The sequence below is a fragment of the Oncorhynchus nerka genome, unplaced genomic scaffold (assembly GCF_034236695.1).
Source record: "Oncorhynchus nerka isolate Pitt River unplaced genomic scaffold, Oner_Uvic_2.0 unplaced_scaffold_712, whole genome shotgun sequence".
Taxonomy (NCBI): domain Eukaryota; kingdom Metazoa; phylum Chordata; class Actinopteri; order Salmoniformes; family Salmonidae; genus Oncorhynchus; species Oncorhynchus nerka.
In genome coordinates this window covers 178,530-203,529 of record NW_027040468.1, presented here as the reverse complement: position 1 = coordinate 203,529, position 25,000 = coordinate 178,530, and the positions used below count along the sequence as shown (strand labels likewise).

Sequence of the window (25,000 nt, the reverse complement as noted above, 5' to 3'; positions counted from 1 at the left end):
ACTATAGTCACAGTAAGGGGATTTACTACTATAGTCACTGTCATAGTAAGGGGTTTATTACTACAGTCACAGTAAGGGGTTTTACTACTATATTCACAGTAAGGGGTTTTACTGCTATAGTCATAGTAAGAGGTTTTACTACTATAGTCGCAGTAAGGGGTTTTACTACTATAGTCACAGTAAGGGGTTTTACTGCTATAGTCACAGTAAGGGGTTTTACTACTATAGTCACAGTAAGGGGTTTTACTACTATAGTCACAGTAAGGGGTTTTACTGCTATAGTCACAGTCACAGTAAGGGGTTTTACTACTATAGTCACAGTAAGGGGTTTTCCTACTATAGTCACAGTAAGGGGTTTTACTACTATAGTCACAGTAAGGGGTTTTACTACTATAGTCACAGTAAGGGGTTTTACTACTATAGTCACATTAAGGAGTTTTACTACTATAGTCACAGTAAGGGGTTTTACTACTATAGTCACAGTAAGGGGTTTAACTGCTATAGTCACAGTAAGGAGTTTTACTACTATAGTCACAGTAAGGGGTTTTACTACTATAGTCACAGTAAGGTGTTTTACTGCTATAGTCACAGTCACAGTAAGGGTGTTTTACTTTAGTCACAGTCACAGTAAGGGGTTTTACTGCCATAGTCACAGTAAGGGGTTTTACTACTATAGTCACAGTAAGGGGTTTTACTGCTATAGTCACAGTAAGGAGTTTTACTACTATAGTCACAGTAAGGGGTTTTACTACTATAGTCACAGTAAGGTGTTTTACTGCTATAGTCACAGTCACAGTAAGGTGTTTTACTGCTATAGTCACAGTCACAGTAAGGGGTTTTACTGCCATAGTCACAGTAAGGGGTTTTACTGCCATAGTCACAGTAAGGGGTTTTACTACTATAGTCACAGTAATGGGTTTTACTACTATAGTCACAGTAAGGGGTTTTACTACTATAGTCACAGTAAGGGGTTTTATTACTATAGTCACAGTAAGGGGTTTTACTACTATAGTCACAGTAAGGGGTTTTACTGCTATAGTCACAGTCACAGTAAGGGGTTTTACTGCTATAGTCACAGTCACAGTAAGGGGTTTTACTGCTATTTTCACAGTACGGGGTTTTACTGCTATAGTCACAGTCACAGTAATGGGTTTTACTGCTATAGTCACAGTAAGGGGTTTTACTGCTATAGTGACAGTCACAGTAAGGGGTTTTACTGCTATAGTCACAGTAAGGGTTTTACTGCTATAGTCACAGTCACAGTAAGGGTTTTTACTGCTATAGTCACAGTCACAGTAAGGGGTTTTTACTATAGTCACAGTAAGAGGTTTTACTACTATAGTCACAGTAAGGGGTTTTACTACTATAGTCACAGTCACAGTAAGGGGTTTTACTACCATAGTCACAGTAAGGGGTTTTACTACTATAGTCACAGTAAGGGTAGTCAGTCACAGTAAGGGGTTTATTACTATAGTCACTGTCACAGTAAGGGGTTTATTACTATAGTCACAGTAAGGGGTTTATTACTATAGTCACAGTAAGGGGTTTATTACTATAGTCACAGTAAGGGGTTTATTACTATAGTCACAGTCACAGTAAGGGGTTTTACTACTATAGTCACAGTAAGAGGATTTACTACTATAGTCACAGCAAGAGGATTTACTACTATAGTCACAGTAAGAGGTTTTACTAATATATTCACAGTAAGGGGTTTTATTACTATAGTCACAGTAAGGGGTTTTACTACTATAGTCACAGTAAGGGGTTTTACTACTATAGTCACAGTAAGGGGTTTACCTGCTATAGTCACAGTAAGGGGTTTTACTACTATAGTAACAGTAAGGAGTTTTACTACTATAGTCACAGTAAGGGGTTTTACTACTATAGTCACAGTAAGGGTTTTACTACTATAGTCACAGTAAGGGGTTTTACTACTATAGTCACAGTAGGGGTTTTACTGCTATAGTCACAGTCACAGTAAGGTGTTTTACTGCTATAGTCACAGTCACAGTAAGGGGTTTTACTGCCATAGTCACAGTAAGGGGTTTTACTGCTATAGTCACAGTAAGGGGTTTTACTACTATAGTCACAGTAAGGGTTTTCCTACTATAGTCACAGTAAGGGGTTTTACTACTATTTAGGGGTTTTACTACTATAGTCACAGTAAGGGTTTTTATTACTATAGTCACAGTAAGGGTTTACTACTATAGTCACAGTAAGGGGTTTTACTACTATAGTCACAGTCACAGTAAGGGTTTTACTACTATAGTCACAGTCAAGTAAGGGGTTTTACTGCTATAGTCACAGTAAGGGGTTTTACTACTATAGTCACAGTCACAGTAATGGGTTTTACTGCTATAGTCACAGTAAGGGGTTTTACTCACAGTCACAGTAAGGGGTTTTACTGCTATAGTCACAGTAAGGGGTTTTACTACTATAGTCACAGTAAGGGTTTTTTTATAGTACAGTCACAGTAAGGGGTTTTCACTATAGTCACAGTAAGAGGTTTTACTACTATAGTCACAGTAAGGGGTTTATTACTATAGTCACTGTCACAGTAAGGGGTTTATTACTATAGTCACAGTAAGGGGTTTTACTACTATAGTCACAGTAAGGGGTTTATTACTATAGTCACTGTCACAGTAAGGGGTTTATTACTATAGTCACTGTCACAGTAAGGGGTTTATTACTATAGTCACAGTAAGGGGTTTATTACTATAGTCACAGTAAGGGGTTTATTACTATAGTCACAGTAAGGGGTTTATTACTATAGTCACAGTAAGGGGTTTATTACTATAGTCACAGTCACAGTAAGGGGTTTTACTACTATAGTCACAGTAAGAGGTTTTACTACTATAGTCACAGCAAGAGGATTTACTACTATAGTCACAGTAAGGGTTTTACTACTATAGTCACAGTAAGGGGTTTTACTACTATAGTCACAGTAAGGGGTTTTTACTACTATAGTCACAGTAAGGGGTTTTACTACTATAGTCACAGTAAGGGGTTTTACTACTATAGTCACAGTAAGGGGTTTTAGTACTATAGTCACAGTAAGGGGTTTTACTGCTATTGTCACAGTAAGGGGTTTTACTACTATAGTCACAGTAAGGGTTTTACTGCTATAGTCACAGTCACAGTAAGGGGTTTTACTACTATAGTCACAGTAAGGGGTTTTACTGCTATAGTCACAGTCACAGTAAGGGGTTTTACTGCTATTTTCACAGTAAGGGGTTTTACTGCTATAGTCACAGTCACAGTAAGGGGTTTTACTGCTATAGTCACAGTAAGGGGTTTTACTGCTATAGTCACAGTAAGGGGTTTTATTACTATAGTCACAGTCACAGTAAGGGGTTTTACAGCTATAGTCACAGTAAGGGGTTTTACTGCTATAGTCACAGTCACAGTAAGGGGTTTTACTACTATAGTCACAGTCACAGTAAGGGTTTTACTGCTATAGTCACAGTAAGGAGTTTTACTACTATATTCACAGTAAGTTTTTTTTACTGCTATAGTCATAGTAAGGGGTTTTACTACTATATTCACGTTTTTTTTTTTTACTGCTATAGTCATAGTAAGGGGTTTTACAACTATAGTCACAGTAAGGGGTTTTACTACTATAGTCACAGTAAGGGGTTTATTACTATAGTCACAGTAAGGGGTTTTACTACTATAGTCACAGTAAGGAGTTTTACTACTATAGTCACAGTAAGGAGTTTTACTACTATAGTCACAGTAAGGGGTTTTACTACTATAGTCACAGTAAGGGTTTTACTACTATAGTCACAGTCACAGTAAGGGGTTTTACTAGTCACAGTAAGGGGTTTTACTACTATATTCACAGTAAGGGGTTTCACTGCTATAGTCATAGTAAGGGGCTATAGTCGCAGTAAGGGGTTTTACTACTATAGTCACAGTAAGGGGTTTTACTGCTATAGTCACAGTAAGGGGTTTTACTGCCATAGTCACAGTAAGGGATTTTACTGCTATAGTCACAGTAAGGAGTTTTACTACTATATTCACAGTAAGTTTTTTTTTACTACTATAGTCACAGTAAGGGGTTTTACTACTATAGTCACAGTAAGGGGTTTTACTACTATAGTCACAGTAAGGGGTTTTACTACTATAGTCACAGTAAGGGGTTTTACTACTATAGTCACAGTAAGGGGTTTTACTACTATAGTCACAGTAAGGGGTTTTACTACTATAGTCACAGTAAGGGTTTTAGCTATTGTCACAGTAAGGGTTTTACTACTATAGTCAAAGTAAGGGTTTTACTGCTATAGTCACAGTAAGGGGTTTTACTACTATAGTCACAGTAAGGGGTTTTACTACTATAGTCACAGTAAGGGTTTTACTACTATAGTCACAGTAAGGGGTTTTACTACTATAGTCACAGTAAGGGGTTTTACTACTATAGTCACAGTAAGGGGTTTTACTGCTATAGTCACAGTAAGGGGGTTTACTACTATAGTCACAGTAGGGGTTTTCCTACTATAGTCACAGTAAGGGTTTTACTACTATAGTCACAGTAAGGGTTTTACTACTATAGTCACAGTAAGGGGTTTTACTACTATAGTCACATTAAGGAGTTTTACTACTATAGTCACAGTAAGGGGTTTTACTACTATAGTCACAGAAAGGGGTTTTACTGCTATAGTCACAGTAAGGAGTTTTACTACTATAGTCACAGTAAGGGGTTTTACTACTATAGTCACAGTAAGGTGTTGTACTGCTATAGTCACAGTCACAGTAAGGTGTTTTACTGCTATAGTCACAGTCACAGTAAGGGGTTTTACTGCCATAGTCACAGTAAGGGGTTTTACTACTATAGTCACAGTAAGGGGTTTTACTGCTATAGTCACAGTAAGGAGTTTTACTACTATAGTCACAGTAAGGGGTTTTACTACTATAGTCACAGTAAGGTGTTTTACTGCTATAGTCACAGTCACAGTAAGGTGTTTTACTGCTATAGTCACAGTCACAGTAAGGGGTTTTACTGCCATAGTCACAGTAAGGGGTTTTACTGCCATAGTCACAGTAAGGGGTTTTACTACTATAGTCACAGTAAGGGGTTTTCCTACTATAGTCACAGTAATGGGTTTTACTACTATAGTCACAGTAAGGGGTTTTACTACTATAGTCACAGTAAGGGTTTTTATTACTATAGTCACAGTAAGGGGTTTTACTACTATAGTCACAGTAAGGGGTTTTACTACTATAGTCACAGTCACAGTAAGGGGTTTTACTGCTATAGTACTCACAGTAGGGGTTTTACTGCTATTTGTCACAGTAAGGGGTTTTACTGCTATAGTCACAGTCACAGTAAGGGGTTTTACTGCTATAGTCACAGTAAGGGGTTTTACTGCTATAGTGACAGTCACAGTAAGGGGTTTTACTGCTATAGTCACAGTAAGGGGTTTTACTGCTATAGTCACAGTCACAGTAAGGGTTTTTACTGCTATAGTCACAGTCACAGTAAGGGGTTTTACTACTATAGTCACAGTAAGAGGTTTTACTACTATAGTCACAGTAAGGGGTTTTACTACTATAGTCACAGTCACAGTAAGGGGTTTATTACCATAGTCACAGTAAGGGGTTTTACTACTATAGTCACAGTAAGGGGTTTATTACTATAGTCACTGTCACAGTAAGGGGTTTATTACTATAGTCACAGTAAGGGGTTTATTACTATAGTCACAGTAAGGGGTTTATTACTATAGTCACAGTAAGAGGTTTATTACTATAGTCACAGTACGGGGTTTATCACTATAGTCACAGTCACAGTAAGGGGTTTTACTACTATCGTCACAGTAAGAGGATTTACTACTATAGTCACAGCAAGAGGATTTACTACTATAGTCACAGTCAGAAATTTTACTACTATAGTCACAGTAAGGGGTTTTACTACTATAGTCACAGTAAGGGGTTTACCTGCTATAGTCACAGTAAGGGGTTTTACTACTATAGTAACAGTAAGGAGTTTTACTACTATAGTCACAGTAAGGGGTTTTACTACTATAGTCACAGTAAGGGGTTTTACTGCTATAGTCACAGTAAGGAGTTTTACTACTATAGTCACAGTAAGGGGTTTTACTACTATAGTCACAGTAAGGTGTTTTACTGCTATAGTCACAGTCACAGTAAGGTGTTTTACTGCTATAGTCACAGTCACAGTAAGGGGTTTTACTGCCATAGTCACAGTAAGGGGTTTTACTGCCATAGTCACAGTAAGGGGTTTTACTACTATAGTCACAGTAAGGGGTTTTCCTACTATAGTCACAGTAATGGGTTTTACTACTATAGTCACAGTAAGGGGTTTTACTACTATAGTCACAGTAAGGGGTTTTATTACTATAGTCACAGTAAGGGGTTTTACTACTATAGTCACAGTAAGGGGTTTTACTACTATAGTCACAGTCACAGTAAGGGGTTTTACTGCTATAGTCACAGTCACAGTAAGGGGTTTTACTGCTATTTTCACAGTACGGGGTTTTACTGCTATAGTCACAGTCACAGTAATGGGTTTTACTGCTATAGTCACAGTAAGGGGTTTTACTGCTATAGTGACAGTCACAGTAAGGGGTTTTACTGCTATAGTCACAGTAAGGGGTTTTACTGCTATAGTCACAGTCACAGTAAGGGTTTTTACTGCTATAGTCACAGTCACAGTAAGGGGTTTTACTACTATAGTCACAGTAAGAGGTTTTACTACTATAGTCACAGTAAGGGGTTTTACTACTATAGTCACAGTCACAGTAAGGGGTTTATTACCATAGTCACAGTAAGGGGTTTTACTACTATAGTCACAGTAAGGGGTTTATTACTATAGTCACTGTCACAGTAAGGGGTTTATTACTATAGTCACTGTCACAGTAAGGGGTTTATTACTATAGTCACAGTAAGGGGTTTATTACTATAGTCACAGTAAGGGGTTTATTACTATAGTCACTGTCACAGTAAGGGGTTTATTACTATAGTCACAGTCACAGTAAGGGGTTTTACTACTATCGTCACAGTAAGAGGATTTACTACTATAGTCACAGCAAGAGGATTTACTACTATAGTCACAGTAAGAGGTTTTACTAATATATTCACAGTAAGGGGTTTTATTATTATAGTCACAGTAAGAAATTTTACTACTATAGTCACAGTAAGGGGTTTTTCTACTATAGTCACAGTAAGGGGTTTACCTGCTATAGTCACAGTAAGGGGTTTTACTACTATAGTAACAGTAAGGAGTTTTACTACTATAGTCACAGTAAGGGGTTTTACTACTATAGTCACAGTAAGGGGTTTTACTGCTATAGTCACAGTAAGGAGTTTTACTACTATAGTCACAGTAAGGGGTTTTACTACTATAGTCACAGTAAGGTGTTTTACTGCTATAGTCACAGTCACAGTAAGGGGTTTTACTGCCATAGTCACAGTAAGGGGTTTTACTGCCATAGTCACAGTAAGGGGTTTTACTACTATAGTCACAGTAAGGGGTTTTCCTACTATAGTCACAGTAATGGGTTTTACTACTATAGTCACAGTAAGGGGTTTTACTACTATAGTCACAGTAAGGGGTTTTATTACTATAGTCACAGTAAGGGGTTTTACTACTATAGTCACAGTAAGGGGTTTTACTACTATAGTCACAGTCACAGTAAGGGGTTTTACTGCTATAGTCACAGTCACAGTAAGGGGTTTTACTGCTATTTTCACAGTACGGGGTTTTACTGCTATAGTCACAGTCACAGTAATGGGTTTTACTGCTATAGTCACAGTAAGGGGTTTTACTGCTATAGTGACAGTCACAGTAAGGGGTTTTACTGCTATAGTCACAGTAAGGGGTTTTACTGCTATAGTCACAGTCACAGTAAGGGTTTTACTGCTATAGTCACAGTCACAGTAAGGGTTTTACTATAGTCACAGTAAGAGGTTTTACTACTATAGTCACAGTAAGGGGTTTTACTACTATAGTCACAGTCACAGTAAGGGGTTTATTACCATAGTCACAGTAAGGGGTTTTACTACTATAGTCACAGTAAGGGGTTTATTACTATAGTCACTGTCACAGTAAGGGGTTTATTACTATAGTCACTGTCACAGTAAGGGGTTTATTACTATAGTCACAGTAAGGGGTTTATTACTATAGTCACAGTAAGGGGTTTATTACTATAGTCACAGTAAGGGGTTTATTACTATAGTCACAGTAAGGGGTTTATCACTATAGTCACAGTCACAGTAAGGGGTTTTACTACTATCGTCACAGTAAGAGGATTTACTACTATAGTCACAGCAAGAGGATTTACTACTATAGTCACAGTAAGAGGTTTTACTAATATATTCACAGTAAGGGGTTTTATTACTATAGTCACAGTAAGGGGTTTTACTACTATAGTCACAGTAAGGGGTTTTACTACTATAGTCACAGTAAGGGGTTTACCTGCTATAGTCACAGTAAGGGGTTTTACTACTATAGTAACAGTAAGGAGTTTTACTACTATAGTCACAGTAAGGGGTTTTACTACTATAGTCACAGTAAGGGGTTTTACTGCTATAGTCACAGTCACAGTAAGGGGTTTTACTGCTATTTTCACAGTAAGGGGTTTTACTGCTATAGTCACAGTCACAGTAAGGGGTTTTACTGCTATAGTCACAGTAAGGGGTTTTACTGCTATAGTCACAGTAAGGGGTTTTATTACTATAGTCACAGTCACAGTAAGGGGTTTTACAACTATAGTCACAGTAAGGGGTTTTACTACTATAGTCACAGTAAGGGGTTTTACTACTATAGCCACAGTAAGGTTTTTTACTGCTATAGTCACAGTAAGGGGTTTATTACTATAGTCACTGTCACAGTAAGGGGTTTTACAACTATAGTCACAGTAAGGGGTTTTACTACTATAGTCACAGTAAGGGGTTTTACTACTATGGTCACAGTAAGAGGTTTTACTACTATGGTCACAGTAAGAGGATTTACTACTATAGTAACAGTAAGGGGTTTTACTACTATAGTCACAGTAAGGGGTTTTACTACTATAGTCACAGTAAGGGGTTTTACTGCTATAGTCACAGTAAGAGGATTTACTACTATAGTCACTGTCACAGTAAGGGGTTTTACTACTATAGTCACAGTAAGAGGATTTACTACTATAGTCACTGTCACAGTAAGGGGTTTTACTACTATAGTCACAGTAAGAGGATTTACTACTATAGTCACAGTAAGAGGATTTACTACTATAGTCACAGTAAGAGGATTTACTACTATAGTAACAGTAAGGGGTTTTACTACTATAGTCACAGTAAGGGGTTTTACTGCTATAGTCACAGTAAGGGGTTTTACTGCTATAGTCACAGTCACAGTAAGGGGTTTTACTGCTATAGTCACAGTAAGGGTTTTTACTGCTATAGTCACAGTAAGGGGTTTTATTACTATAGTCACAGTCACAGTAAGGGGTTTTACTGCTATAGTCACAGTAAGGGGTTTTACTTTAATGGGAATTGATGGGAAATGATGTAAATATATCACTAGCCACTTTAAACAATGCTACCTTATATAATGTTACTTACCCTACATTATTCATCTCATATGCGTACGTATATACATCATCGACTGCATCCTTATGTAATACATGTATCACTAGCCACTTTAACTATGCCACTTTGTTTACTTTGTCTACATACTCATCTCATATGTATATACTGTACTCGATACCATCTACTGTATGCTGCTCTGTACCATCACTCATTCATATATCCTTATGTACATATTCTTTATCCCCTTACACTGTGTATAAGACAGTAGTTTTGGAATTGTTAGTTAGATTACTTGTTAGTTATCACTGCATTGTCGGAACAAGAAGCACAAGCATTTCGCTACACTCGCATTAACATCTGCTAACCATGTGTATGTGACAAATAGCATTTGATTTGATTTGATTTGCTATAGTCACAGTAAGGGTTTTTACTACTATAGTCACAGTAAGGGTTTTTATTGCTATAGTCACAGTACGGGGTTTATTACTATAGTCACTGTCACAGTAAGGGGTTTTACTACTATAGTCACAGTAAGAGGATTTACTACTATAGTCACAGTAAGGGGTTTTATTACTATAGTCACAGTCACAGTAAGGGGTTTTACTACTATAGTCACAGTCACAGTAAGGGGTTTTACTACTATAGTCACAGTAAGGGGTTTTACTACTATAGTCACAGTAAGGGGTTTTACTACTATAGTCACAGTAAGATGATTTACTACTATAGTCACAGTAAGGGGTTTTACTACTATAGTCACAGTAAGGGGTTTTCCTACTATAGTCACAGTAAGGGGTTTTACTACTATAGTCACAGTAAGGGGTTTTACTACTATAGTCACAGTAAGGGGTTTTACTACTATAGTCACAGTAAGGGGTTTTATTCATGGTTGTTTGTGTGTTATTGTTTTCTCTCCCAGAGCCCCTCAGCGGAGTCATCGAGGGCATCAGCGCCGGAATGTTCCTCATCGGAATGTTGATCGCCGTCATCTCCCTCCTCGTCTACAGGCAGAGAATCCGTAAAGTGTGAGTGTCTAGTCCGGGACTGGGATGTTTCACCTTGCCTGAGACCTGAAGACCTGCGTTACCTCTCTGGGATAATGCCTAGGCTTTAGCTCAGTGGGTTAACACAGTTTGACACTCCTTTGGGGACACGAAACAAAAATAACGCTGGAACTCAGATGTAGATGCATATTTTCACGTGTCTTGAGCTATTAGACAGTAAATAATGTTTCTGTTTGTTATTTATACAGGAAGTAAGCTGGAGCTCTAATGATCGGCATCCTCAAACTCAGTCTACCAATGATGTCTAACCTTATTGTAGAGTCCAGAACCTATCATGTGTCACGCTAACGACTGTGTAATTAGGAATTAGGAATAAATGACTGAAGAATGAGTCATTTGCTGCTGGACAGACGTACTGTAGTGCGTGCCTGTGCGTGTTCGTGTGTGTCGTGTGTTGTGCGTTGTGCATTGTGCTACCCATTCGGGCAAATCTTATAAAATTTTACAAATTGGGTTAAAAAAAGATATTTATAGTTGAATTGATTGCATGGTTGTGTGTACACAGGGCAGTACAGGAGAGCCCAGTGGTACGGATGAGCATGTGGAAGCAGGGGCCTACATCAGGGATGTACGTTGGAGTCAGAAGGTGAGACACACATAACCCTTTTTGTCTTTATACGCTTCCCCTTGGTGACGTCATCCGCAATCGTAACATTCAGGTTCTCTGGTAGGTGGAAAACACGCAGGTCTATTTACCAATCAGACCCAGTGACCAAACTAGCATAGCTACCCTTCACCATTGACCAAGCTAGTATAGCTACCCTTCACCAGTGACCAAGCTAGCATAGCGACCCTTCACCATAGACCAAGCTAGTGTAGCTACCCTTCACCATTGACCAAGCTAACATAGCTACCCTTCACCAGTGACTGAGCTAGCAAGCTACCTTTCACCAGTGACCAACCTAGCATAGCTACCCTTCACCAGTGACCAAGCTAGCATAGCTACCCTTCACCAATGACCAAGCTAGCGTAGCTACCCTTATCCAGTGACCAAGCTAGTTTAGCTACCTTTCACCAGTGACTAAGCTAGCGTAGCTACCCTTCACCAATGACCAAGCTAGTGTAGCTACCTTTCACCAGTGACCAAGCTAGCATAGCTACCCTTCACCAGTGACCAAGCTAGCGTAGCTACCCTTCACCATTGACCAAGCTAGCATAGCTACCCTTCACCATTGACCAAGCTAGCGTAGCTACCCTTCACCATTGACCAAGCTAGCATAGCTACCCTTCACCATTGACCAAGCTAGCATAGCTACCCTTCACCATTGACCAAGCTAGCGTAGCTACCCTTCACCATTGACCAAGCTAGCATAGCTACCCTTCACCATTGACCAAGCTAGCGTAGCTACCCTTCACCATTGACCAAGCTAGCATAGCTACCCTTCACCATTGACCAAGCTAGCGTAGCTACCCTTCACCAGTGACCAAGCTAGCGTAGCTACCCTTCACCATTGACCAAGCTAGCATAGCTACCCTTCACCATTGACCAAGCTAGCGTAGCTACCCTTCACCAGTGACCAAGGTAGCACAGCTACCTTTCACCAGTGACCAAGCTAGTGTAGCTAGCCTTATCCAGTGACCAAGCTAGCTAATGTCAAGTCTTTTATCTCAGCCACTGTTTTGGAGAAACTTCTACATGCTTGTATTGCCTCATGCCTAGATTACTGTAACTCTCTGTGTACATGTGCCAGTCCCAAATCACTCCAGTTAGTTCAAACCCCTGCAGCTCGGCTTTTAACAGGCACCAGGAAATGAAACCATATCACACCTCATCTAGTTTCTCTAAACTAGCTACCAGTCACTTTTAGAATAGATAGTAACCTTGTATTAATCACGTTTTAAAGGCTAGGTTTGGTTTATCCCCAGCCTATATCTCTGATCATCCATCTCCCTATGAGCCAGGACACAGCCTGACATCCTCTAGCAGGGCACTGTTGACCATTCATCTCCCTATGAGCCAGGACACAGCCTGACATCCTCTGGCAGGGCACTGTTGACCATTCATCTCCCTATGAGCCAGGACGCAACCTGAGATCATCTGGCAGGGCACTGTTGACCATTCATCTCCCTATGAGCCAGGATACAGCCTGACATCCTCTGGCAGGGCACTGTTGACCATTCATCTCCCTATGAGCCAGGACGCAACCTGAGATCATCTGGCAGGGCACTGTTGACCATTCATCTCCCTATGAGCCAGGACACAGCCTGACATCCTCTGGCAGGGCACTGTTGACCATTCATCTCCCTATGAGCCAGGACACAGCCTGACATCCTCTGGCAGGGCACTGTTGACCATTCATCTCCCTATGAGCCAGGACACAGCCTGACATCCTCTGGCAGGGCACTGTTGACCATTCATCTCCCTATGAGCCAGGACACAGCCTGACATCCTCTGGCAGGGCACTGTTGACCATTCATCTCCCTATGAGCCAGGACACAGCCTGACATCCTCTGGCAGGGCACTGTTGACCATTCATCTCCCTATGAGCCAGGACGCAACCTGAGATCATCTGGCAGGGCACTGTTGACCATTCATCTCCCTATGAGCCAGGACACAGCCTGACATCCTCTGGCAGGGCACTGTTGACCATTCATCTCCCTATGAGCCAGGACACAGCCTGACATCCTCTAGCACAGGGGTGTCAAAGTCAAATGGACGGAGGGCCAAATAAAAAAATCAGCTACAAGACGAGGGCCGGACTGTTCGAATGTTCATTGAAAAAATTTTAAATGACGCATATAGTCTAGTGAACCTAATTGAACCTACTGAAAACCTAACAAATATATTACAATATGATCAGATAAATAAAGCAATATTTTCTTATGGCTCTGTCAGTAATCTTTAATTTTCAACAGACACAAAAGACAAATTTCCTTTATATAAATATCCCCATAACATGAACATTAAATGAAAGAAACCGGTATTCAAGGCACCATCAGTAGACTATATTTTCTATTTTAGCAAAAGTGGGCTAAATTTACTTCAAGCAAAAAAACAATAATAGCAATTTTCTATCATCCACTCAACTGAAATATTTTTAAAATATAATTGGATTGAAATACAAAAAAATAAAGTGCAAAATCTATTAATCAAAAACAACACTTTGTTTAAGGAGAAGTAACATGCAGTGAAAACAAATATTAAATTTTAACTTTTAAACTTGAACTGAGTAAAAACTCTAAATATGTGATTGCACAGTAATGTTCACTTGTTTGAGGTTGAGGTGATACTTGGTGGTGTCCCATCTTTTCCACAAGTTCATCAATGTTCGGGGTAAGGCTCTGAGCTGAAGAAATCCTCAGAATTGAGTGGAGGTGTTCAGCAGTAAGTCGACTTCTGTGTGATGTTTGTTCCAGGTTCATCAAAGAAAACAGTTGTTCACACAGGTATGTGCTGCCAAACATAGACAACGTTTGAGCAGCCTGGATGCGCAGCTGGGGCATTGTGCCGGGGAGGAAACGGGCGAACTCCGCAGCACCCACTGCCGCATATTTTGCCCTCAGTGCATCATTGCATTGGAGGTCAATCAACTCCATTTGGAGGTTTGGTGGTGAGCTTTCCACGTCAACAGCAAATGGGTTACCGAGCAGTTCAACCTGCTTTTTGTGCTTCAAAGTCAGCAAATCGGCGTCGAAAGTCAGCGGCAAGCATACCTATTTTATCAGCCAACTGTGTGCTCGAACGCACTGGTAGAGAGCTTCTCTTTCATGGTCTGGCAGCTGGGAAAGTGGCTCAAATTTTCTTTCCGCATCTCGTCTCCCACAGAGTCAGTTTGGTTTTAAATGCCTTCACTGTACTGTACATATCAGAGATGACACGATCCCGATCCTGCAGCTGCAAGTTTATTGCATTCAGATGACTCGTAATGTCACACAGAAAAGCCATTTCACACAGAAACATTTCGTCTCGGAGTTGTGTTGTGTCTTTCCCTTGCTGTCCAAGAACAGACAAATCTCCTCACGAAGCTCGAAACATCTTTGAAGCACCTTTCCCTGGCTTAGCCATCGCACCTCTGTGTGATAAGGCAAATCACCATGCTCCGTTTCTAACTCCGTCAGAAATGCCTTGAACTGGCGGTGATTCAAACCTTTGGCTCTGATAAAGTTAACTGTGCGCGTGATGATGCTCATTACATGCTCCATTTTCAAGGCTTTACCGCACAACGCTTCCTGGTGTATGATACAATGATAAGCTGTCAGCTCACCTGTCGCGTTTTCCTCTTGCATCTTTTCCCGTATCTTCGCCACCAGTCCGCTCCTGTGTCCACACATCGCAGGTGCTCCGTCGGTTGTCAAAACCCACGAGTTTTTCCCAAGGCAGCTCCATCTCATTTACACATCTTGACACCTCTTCATACAAATCATGCCCGTAGTTGTGCCATGCATAGGACGTAAAGCCAAAAACTCCTCTGTCACGCTTAGGTTGGAGTCCACTCCGCGGATGAAAATTGACAACTGGGCAATGTCAGAAATGTCGGTGCTCTCATCCACAGCCAAGGAATATGCAATAAAATCTTTTCCCTTTTTCACAAGCTGCTCTTTTAGATTGATGGACAACTGGTCTACTCTTGGCAATGGTGTTTCTGCTCAGACTCACATTTAAAAGAGTTGCCTTTTTTCTGGGCAAACTTCGTCACAAACTTTAATCATGCAGTTTTTGATGAAATCCCCTCCGTAAATGGCCGGGCTGATTTAGCGATCTCTTCTGCCAAAATAAAACTGGCCTTGACAGCAGCCTGGCCTTGTGATTTGGCTTTTTTGAACAGAGCCTGTCGAGATTTGAGGCCTCGTTTTAATTCCTCTGCCTTTTGTAGCCTTTGTTCCATGTCCATATTCTTGTTTTTGTCCGTGTTTCGTTTCATAATGTCGTCTCAGATTATACTCTTTCAGTACCGCCACACTTTCTCCACACAGAAGACACACAGGTTTTCCAGCTACCTTCGTGAACATATACTCCGACTCCCACCTTGTTTGAAACCCCCGGTTCTCAGTATCCACCTTCCGTTTTGCCATTTTTGATGGGTATCTGAAAGTTAATTTTACTGTGATGCTGACTTACTGCTGTGCCAATAAATATTGAAATGAAGCAGCATACTGCTCAAAAGGCCACCTTTGCATTGTGGGAAATGTAGTATTGGTGCGTGTAAAAGATCTGCGGGCTGCCGGCTTGCTGCGGGCCGGTTCTAATAATAAATCAAGATCATCCCAGGGGCCGTAAAAAACCTTCTTGCGGGCCGGATGTGGCCCGCGGGCCTTGACTCTGACATCTATGCTCTAGCAGGACACTGTTGACCATTCCAAAGTCCAGGTTGAAAACAATTTGCAATTAGGGCCCCTAGACTTTGGAATGGTCTGCCAGAGGAGGTCAGGCTGCATATTCAGTGTCTCTTTATATCCCTGCTGAGGACACTTTTATATTTTAATGTCTGATTTTAATGTCAAATTACAACGTCTGATTTTAATGTCCGATTTCAACGTCTGATTTTGATGTCTGATTTTAATGTCTGATTTCAACGTCTGATTTTAATGTCCGATTTCAACGTCTGATTTTAATGTCTGATTTTAATGTCCGATTTCAACGTCTGATTTTAATGTCCGATTTCAACGTCTGATTTTGATGTCTGATTTTAATGTCTGATTTCAACGTCTGATTTCAACGTCTGATTTCAACGTCTGATTTTAATGTCAGATTTTAATGTCTGATTTCAACGTCTGATTTCAACGTCTGATTTCAACGTCTGATTTTAATGTCTGATTTTAATGTCTGATTTCAACGTCTGATTTCAACGTCTGATTTCATTGTCTGATTTCAAGGTCTGATTTTAATGTCCGATTTCAACGTCTGATTTTAATGTCTGATTTCAACGTCTGATTTTAATGTCTGATTTTAATGTCCGATTTCAACGTCTGATTTTAATGTCTGATTTCAACATCTGAATCATAAAGAGTTGTTCATTACAACTGTACGCTCCTTGAGTTTAGAAGCACCTAGAGACAAGCTTGTCTTCATGTGTAATTGCATTGTAGTGAAGATTATAGGAAGGACATTACTTGAGACTGAAGGAGTGACGAGCAAATACTGAAGTCACTGCCTCCCTCCTAGTCCTTCCAACGAGTGACTGGCAGAGAAAAGAGATCACAAAGAGCACTGCTGAAATATACATGACTTAAAACCAGTGATTGACATGGGGATCAGAGCAGAGAGAAGGACTAGCAGTTCATTGATTTGACATGTAATGACAGAATGAGGCCATCTCTCCATCCTTCCCTCTCTCCATCCTTCCCTCTCTCCATCCTTCCATCTCGCCATCCTTCCCTCTCTCCATCCTTCCCTCTCTCCATCATTCCATCTCTCCATCCTTCCATCTCTCCATCCTTCCATCTCTCCATCCTTACATCTTTCCATCCTTCCATCTCTCCATCCTTCCCTCTCTCCATCCTTCCATCTCGCCATCCTTCCCTCTCTCCATCCTTCCCTCTCTCCATCATTCCATCTCTCCATCCTTCCATCTCTCCATCCTTCCATCTCTCCATCCTTCCCTCTCTCCATCCTTCCATCTCTCCATCTCTCCATCCTTCCTTCTCTCCATCCTTCCATCTCTCCATCCTTCTCTCTTTCCATCTTTCCATCCTTCCCTCTCTCCATCCTTCCATCTCTCCATCCTTCCCTCTTTCCATCCTTCCTCTCTCCATCCTTCCATCTCTCCATCCTTCCATCTCTCCATCCTTCCCCTCTTTCCATCTTTCCATCCTTCCCTTCCATCCTTCCCTCTCTCCATCCTTCCCTCTTTTCTTCCTCTCTCCATCCTTCCATCTCTCCATCCTTCCATCTTTCCATCCTTCCCTCTCTCCATCCTTCCATCTCTCCATCCTTCCATCTTTCCATCCTTCCATCTTTCCATCCTTCCCTCTCTCCATCCTTCCCTCTTTCCATCCTTCCCTCTCTCCATCCTTCCATCTTTCCATCCTTCCATCTCTCCATCCTTCCTCTCTCCATCCTTCCCTCTCGCCATCCTTCCCTCTCTCCATCCTTCCCTCTCTCTCTATCCTTCCATCTCTCCATCCTTCCCTCTCTCCATCCTTCCATCTCTCCATCTCTCCATCCTTCCTTCTCTCCATCCTTCCATCTCTCCATCCTTCTCTCTTTCCATCTTTCCATCCTTCCCTCTCCATCCTTCCATCTCTCCATCCTTCCCTCTTTCCATCCTTCCCTCTCTCCATCCTTCCATCTCTCCATCCTTCCATCTCTCCATCCTTCCCTTTCCATCTTTCCATCCTTCCTCTCTCCATCCTTCCCTCTCTCCATCCTTCCCTCTTTCCACCCTTCCATCTTCCATCCTTCCATCTCTCCATCCTTCCATCTTTCCATCCTTCCCTCTCTCCATCCTTCCATCTTCCATCCTTCCATCTTTCCATCCTTCCATCTTTCCATCCTTCCATCCTTCCCTCTTTCCATCCTTCCTCTCCATCCTTCCATCTTTCCATCCTTCCATCTCTCCATCCTTCCCTCTCTCCATCCTTCCCTCTCGCCATCCTTCCCTCTCTCCATCCTTCCATCTCTCCATCCTTCCATCTCTCCATCCTTCCCTCTCTCCATCCTTCCATGTCTCCATCTCTCCATCCTTCCATCTTTCCATCCTTCCATCTCTCCATCCTTCTCTCTTTCCATCTTTCCATCCTTCCCTCTCTCCATCCTTCCCTCTCTCCATCCTTCCCTCCCTCCATCCTTCCATCTCTCCATCCTTCCCTCTTTCCATCTTTCCATCCTTCCATCTTTTTACCCTTCCCTCTCTCCATCCTTCCCTCTCTCCATCCTTCCCTCTCGCCATCCTTCCCTCTCTACATCCTTCCCTCTCTCCATCCTTCCCTCTCTCCATCCTTCCATCTTTCCATCCTTCCCTCTCTCCATCCTTCCCTCTCTCCATCCTTCCATCTCTCCATCCTTCCCTCTCTCCATCCTTCCCTCTCTCCATCCTTCTCTCGTCACTTCTCTGATGCCATCCAATTTTTTTCTGTCCATTGTCACACTGACTCGCAGGGAACCTTGATCAGTATGAGTGAAGGGACAGAGAGAGATGTCATTCTCCCTGTCTCTAAAAATAGATGTGTGTGTGTGTACGTGCTCTCATGTGTGCATGCGTGTGGGTTTGTGCTGAAATAATGGATGCAATCATCCACTAGGTTGTTGCAGATCGATAACAGGAAGGGGTTTAAACCACTCTGTTCTGTTGGTGAACAACCATCATTGATCCCTGGGTTTGCACTCACCAGTCAGCAGGCCTTGACACAGGGGAGGGACTACCATCATTGATCCCTGGTTTGTCACTCATCAGTCAGCAGGCCTTGACACAAGGGAGGGTCTACCATCATTGATCCCTGGGTTGTCACTCACCAGTCAGCAGGCCTTGACACAGGGGAGGGACTACCATCATTGATCCCTGGGTTGTCACTCACCAGTCAGCAGGCCTTGACACAAGGGAGGGTCTACCATCATTGATCCCTGGCTGTCACTCATCAGTCAGCAGGCCTTGACACAGGGAGGGACTATCATCATTGATCCCTGGGTTGTCACTCATCAGTCAGCAGGCCTTGACACAGGGGAGGGACTACCATCATTGATCCCTGGGTGGTCAGTCACTGCTGAGAGGGGATGGACAACACAGTGAACTCCTGTCTACCTCAACACACTGTCTGTGCACCAAACACTCAGTATCTAAACATAGGTCCACCACCAACAGACAGTCTGGGAAATGAATGAACCTTCAGGGTTGTCGTAAACAATGTAATTACATGTTCAGGTCTCTCTTGTGAAAGAGGTCTTCAGCCCTCAATGGGACAACCTGGTTCAATAAAGGTTCAATTCAATTAAACGAGGAAATGTAATTTAAAGGTCATTTCAGCAGAGTGGCGTAGGTCTGTGAGGAAGTAACAAGATTAGTGTGTGAGGAGAGAGGGCACTCTGAATCTCTTAGTCGCCGAAACAAACTGGAGTTCTGAATCTCTTAGTCGCCGAAACAAAATGGAGTTCTGAATCTCTTAGTCGCCGAAACAAAATGGAGTTCTGAATCTCTTAGTCGCCGAAACAAAATGGAGTTCTGAATCTCTTAGTCGCCGAAACAAAATGGAGTTCTGAATCTCTTAGTCGCCGAAACAAAATGGAGTTCTGAATCTCTTACAAACAAAATGGAGTTCTGAATCTCTTAGTCGCCGAAACAAAATGGAGTTCTGAATCTCTTAGTCGCCGAAACAAAATGGAGTTCTGAATCTCTTAGTCGCCGAAACAAAATGGAGTTCTGAATCTCTTAGTCGCCGAAACAAAATGGAGTGTGTAACAAGATAAAAGGAAATGTGTTTAACAGGAACACAGTCGTCTAATCTTACACTCTACTTCTCTTTATTTCAGCAACCGACGCATCTCAAGGTGCGTCTATTACACCCTCCATGTTATCTTCTGTCTCTATAAATCCTGAACTAAATAGGACGACCAAGTAGTATTACAAGTCCTATTATCTGCCCTAAATAAATCACAATAAATCCTGTTTCCATAAACGTTGTTTTACATTTACATTTACAAGTCTCATGAATCATTTACATTCTCGTAGATCATTTCTCTAAGATGTGTCTGTCTGTCTCCTCTCAGCCCCACAAAGCAGCCCACTTTGAATCCCACCTCACTAAGCTACAGGCAGACTCCAACTATCTTCTGTCAGAAGAGTTTGAGGTAAACAAAAAAAGAACTTCAGAAATGATTATCTGATAAGAGATCCCCTTTATCTACAAAAAAAAACATGTTTATAAAGTCGTTTTTTAAACTTTGAAGTGTTAGTTTATAAACCAATTCTTTATAAACTCCTGCTTTATTTCCAAGGCCCCTAGCCCATGGAGCTGTTTCACTAAATCATTGATTATTTCTATTCCCCCTCAGGATCTGAAGGATGTGGGTCGTAACCAGCCTCTGGATGCAGCCCGTCTACCAGAGAACAGGGGCAAGAACCGTTACAACAACATCCTGCCCTGTGAGTAGCCCACAGAGTGGATCTAAGGATTCATGAGAGAGAACCGTTACAACAACATCCTGCCCTGTGAGTAGCCCACAGAGTGGATCTAAGGATTAATGAGAGAGAACCGTTACAACAACATCCTGTCCTGTGAGTAGCCCACAGTGGATGTAAGGATTAATGAGAGAGAACCGTTACAACAACATCCTGTCCTGTGAGTAGCCCACAGAGTGGATCTAAGGATTAATGAGAGAGAACCGTTACAACATCCTGTCCTGTGAGTAGCCCACAGTGGATGTAAGGATTAATGAGAGAGAACCGTTACAACATCCTGTCCTGTGAGTAGCCCACAGTGGATGTAAGGATTAATGAGAGAGAACCGTTACAACAACATCCTGTCCTGTGAGTAGCCCACAGAGTGGATCTAAGGATTAATGAGAGAGAACCTACAACAAACATCCTGTCCTGTGAGTAGCCCACAGTGGATGTAAGGATTAATGAGAGAGAACTGTTACAACAACATCCTGTCCTGTGAGTAGCCCACAGAGTGGATCTAAGGGATTAATGAGAGGAGAGACAACAACATCCTGTCCATCTGAGTACACAGAGGACTAAGGATTAAGAGAGAGAACCGCAACAACATCCTGCCCTGTGAGTAGCCCACAGAGTGGATCTAAGGATTAATGAGAGAGAGCCGTTACAACAACATCCTGTCCTGTGAGTAGCCCACAGAGTGGATCTAAGGATTAATGAGAGAGAGACCAAGGCCCTATTCCCTATATAGTACACTACTTTAGACCAGAGCCCTATTCCCTATATAGTGCACTACTTTAGACCAGAGTCCTATTCCCTATATAGTGCACTATTTTAGACCAGAGCCCTATTCCCTATATAGTGGACTACTTTAGACCAGTTTCTACAGGACTCTGTTTGGGAATAGTGGATTACTTTAGACCAGTTTCTATAGGGCTCTGTTTGGGAATAGTGGAGTACTTTAGACCAGTTCTACAGGGCTCTGTTTGGGAATAGTGGATTACTTTAGACCAGTTTATATAGGGCTCTGTTTGGGAATAGTGGATTACTTTAGACCAGTTTCTATAGGGCTCTGTTTGGGAATAGTGGAGTACTTTAGACCAGTTCTACAGGGCTCTGTTTGGGAATAGGGTGCATTTTACTTTTCAAAGTTAAGTTTCTGCTTTGTCGTTGTTCAAGCACATTAATTAAATTGGTCTGGAATAATTGGTCTGGACTCAAAAGTGTTTGTTCAGGTGGCAATACAATTGGAGGTGTCTAATTGTGGAACGGAGAACAAGTTCGCCGCTCACAAACAGCAACCATGTATGTTTACAGTTGTGAATTCATTTAAAGCAGGGGTTACTTGGTATAAGTTATTAGTGAAGTATGGCCTATCAATCTGTGGCACTGCTCAATACAAAGTGAAGCAGCATCCTTACTTTAATATCATTTTGCTTCAATGCAGCAACAACAACATCTTCAACCCCTCTGTGCAGATTCCAAGACCTTTACAGTATTTTCTTACCAGAGCTTTAATGTAACTGAGGTGATGAGTTTGTTCGTCTGAAACTTGAAGACTTGAAGACTTGAAGACTTGAAGACTTGACGACTTGACGACTTGAAGACTTCAGTCAATGCCTAGAGGCATTAGCTCAGAGGGAGAACCCAGTCAGTCACACTAACGACATCTCTCTTCTGTTCTAGATGATTCCACCAGAGTGAAGCTCTCCTACCTGGAGGATGACCCCTGTTCTGACTTCATCAATGCCAGTTATATACCAGTAAGTTCTGAAAGTAGCGCTCACTAGCTGAAAGTAGAGCTCACTAGCTGAAAGTAGAGCTCACTAGCTGAAAGTAGCGCTCACTAGCTGAAAGTAGAGCTCACTAGCTGAAAGTAGAGCTCACCAACTGAAAGTAGCGCTCACTAGCTGAAAGTAGAGCTCACTAGCTGAAAGTAGAGCTCACTAGCTGAAAGTAGAGCTCACCAACTGAAAGTAGCGCTCACTAGCTGAAAGTAGAGCTCACTAGCTGAAAGTAGAGCTCACTAGCTGAAAGTAGCGCTCACTAGTTGAAAGTAGAGCTCACTAGCTGAAAGTAGAGCTCACTAGCTGAAAGTAGTCACCGATAATTGAGTATTACGTCACATATGTGCAGAGATGTACACCACGTCACTGCTCTGTCTCACTCTGTCTCTCTGTCTCTCTCTGTGTCTCACTCTGTCTCTCTGTCTCTCTCTCTGTCTCTCTCTGTGTCTCTCTCTGTGTCTCTGTCCGTCTTCTCTGTCCGTCTCTCTCAATTCAATTCAATTCAAGGGCTTTATTGGCATGGGAAACATGTGTTAACATTGCCAAAGCAAGTGAGGTAGATAATATATAAAGTGAATATATAAAGTGAAATAAACAATACAAATTAACAGTAAACATTACACATACAGAAGTTTCAAAACAATAAAGACATTACAAATGTCATATTATATAAATATACAGTGTCCTCTCTCTCTGGATCCTTCTTCTTCTCTCTCTCTGGCTCCTTCTTCTTCTTCTCTCTGGCTCCTTCTTCTTCTCTCTTGGCTCCTTCTTCTCTCTGGCTCCCTTCTTCTCTCTGGCTCCTTCTTCTTCTTCTTCTTCTCTCTGGCTCCTTCTTGGCTCCTCTTCTCTCTCTGGCTCCTTCTTCTTCTCTCTGGCTCCTTCTTCTTCTCTCTCTGGCTCCTTCTTCTCTCTGGCTCCTTCTTCTTCTTCTCTCTGGCTCCTTCTTCTTCTCTCTCTGGCTCCTTCTTCTCTCTGGCTCCTTCTTCTTCTCTGGCTCCTTCTTCTCTCTGGCTCCTTCTTCTCTCTCTCTGGCTCTCTTCTTCTTCTTCTCTCTGGCTCCTTCTTCTTCTCTCTCTTGGCTCCTTCTTCTCTCTGGCTCCTTCTTCTTCTCTCTCTGGCTCCTTCTTCTCTCTGGCTCCTTCTTCTTCCCTCTCTGGCTCCTTCTTCTCTCTGGCTCATTCTCTCTGGCTCCTTCTTTCTCTGGCTCCTTCTCTCTGGCCTCTTCTCTCTGGCTCCCCTTCTCTCTCTGTCTCTGGCTCCTTCCTTCTTCTCTCTGGCTCTGGCTCCTTCTTCTCTCTCTCTGGCTCCTTCTCTCTGGCTCTTCTTCTTCTTCTCTCTGGCTCCTTCTTCTTCTCTCTCTGGCTCTTTCTTCTCTCTCACCTCCTTCTTCTCTGGTCTCTTCTCTGGCTCCTTCTCGTCTCTCTCTGGCTCCTTCTTCTCTGGCTCTTCTTCTTCTTCTCTCTGGCTCCTTCTTCTCTCTGGCTCCTTCTTCTTCTGGCTCCTTCTTCTTCTCTCTGGCTCCTTCTTCTTTCTCTGGCTCCTTCTTCTTCCTCTCTGGCCTCCTTCTCTGGCTCTTCTCTCTCTCCTTCTCTCTCTCTCTCTCTCTCTCTCTCTCTCTCTCTCTCTCTCTCTCTCTCTCTCTCTCTCTCTCTCTCTCTACATCTTGCTAGCTTTGCACTTAAATGGTGAGGGGCTGAAACTCATTGTCTGGAACTTGAATTGCACAGGGGTCCACGTGGGGAATGTAGTGAAAACGGCAGCACACAGCTTCCAGTAAATCGTGTCTTTTAAACTATGGGTCACGGCTACTAGAGGTTAAACAGTAACTCTGATCAGAGTACTTTCTGCATGTATGAACTACACATGGACACATCCAGCCCAAAGAGGGAGCTCTCAAAAATACTTAGCAGTCACCAAAGTTCCAGATCATGTCTTTACCTTCAAGGACATATCACACCTGATTTCTTAAAAACATATAGGACTACTGTGTGTCACAGGGGGCTGGTTTGGTGGGCACAGATTCGGTAGGAAGGTACAGTAATTATGTGACTGGTGTCAATCATCCGGTAATTGGTTTCAGTATGAGCTTCAGGGGGGCTGCCCAGTAGAGGTTATCATTAACACACACACACACACACACACACACACACACACACACACACACACACACACACACACACACACACACACACACACACACACACACACACACACACACACACACAACCTCCCCTTCCACACACTCTCTGGCTCCTTCCTCTCTCTCTCTCTCTCTCTCTCTCTCTCTCTCTCTCTCTCTCTCTCTCTCTGTCTCTCTCTCTCTCTCCACACTAATGAGTTAGTCCCTGTGTGTCTTCCAGCTAGATCAGACAGAGACACCAGGGTGTCTAAGGACCCCCTGTTAGACCCACACCTCGGTGGTCATTAGAGCAGGTCAGCTGGAATGTTACAAATTACCTCAAAATGCCAGGATTGAACTGTATTCTGTGTGTGGCCTTTTCCTTCAGGTACTTAGAACACATTTCTGTCTTTTGTCTCATTAGGAGGTGAGAAGTGGCTGTAGGTTCAGACTGTCTTTGTTCATTAGAGT

At 42.1% G+C, this 25,000-nt stretch overlaps 2 long non-coding RNA genes across 3 annotated transcripts in view; both read left to right on the top strand.

The window, feature by feature from the left end:
* The window catches only part of LOC135571177 (uncharacterized), a 22,897-nt gene extending 2,880 nt beyond the window's left edge, over positions 1-20,017 (top strand). For both annotated transcript variants that reach the window (XR_010463670.1, XR_010463671.1), the window contains exons 2-4: positions 10,445-10,550; positions 11,095-11,175; positions 19,993-20,017. This is a non-coding gene — a long non-coding RNA (uncharacterized LOC135571177). The remainder of the gene's footprint in view (positions 1-10,444; positions 10,551-11,094; positions 11,176-19,992) is intronic.
* Positions 20,018-20,229: 212 nt separating this feature from the next.
* LOC135571178 (uncharacterized) lies at positions 20,230-22,384 on the top strand. The gene is made up of 3 exons (XR_010463672.1): positions 20,230-20,310; positions 20,515-20,605; positions 22,307-22,384. It is a non-coding gene; the product is annotated as an uncharacterized LOC135571178 (long non-coding RNA).
* Positions 22,385-25,000: the final 2,616 nt, after the last annotated feature.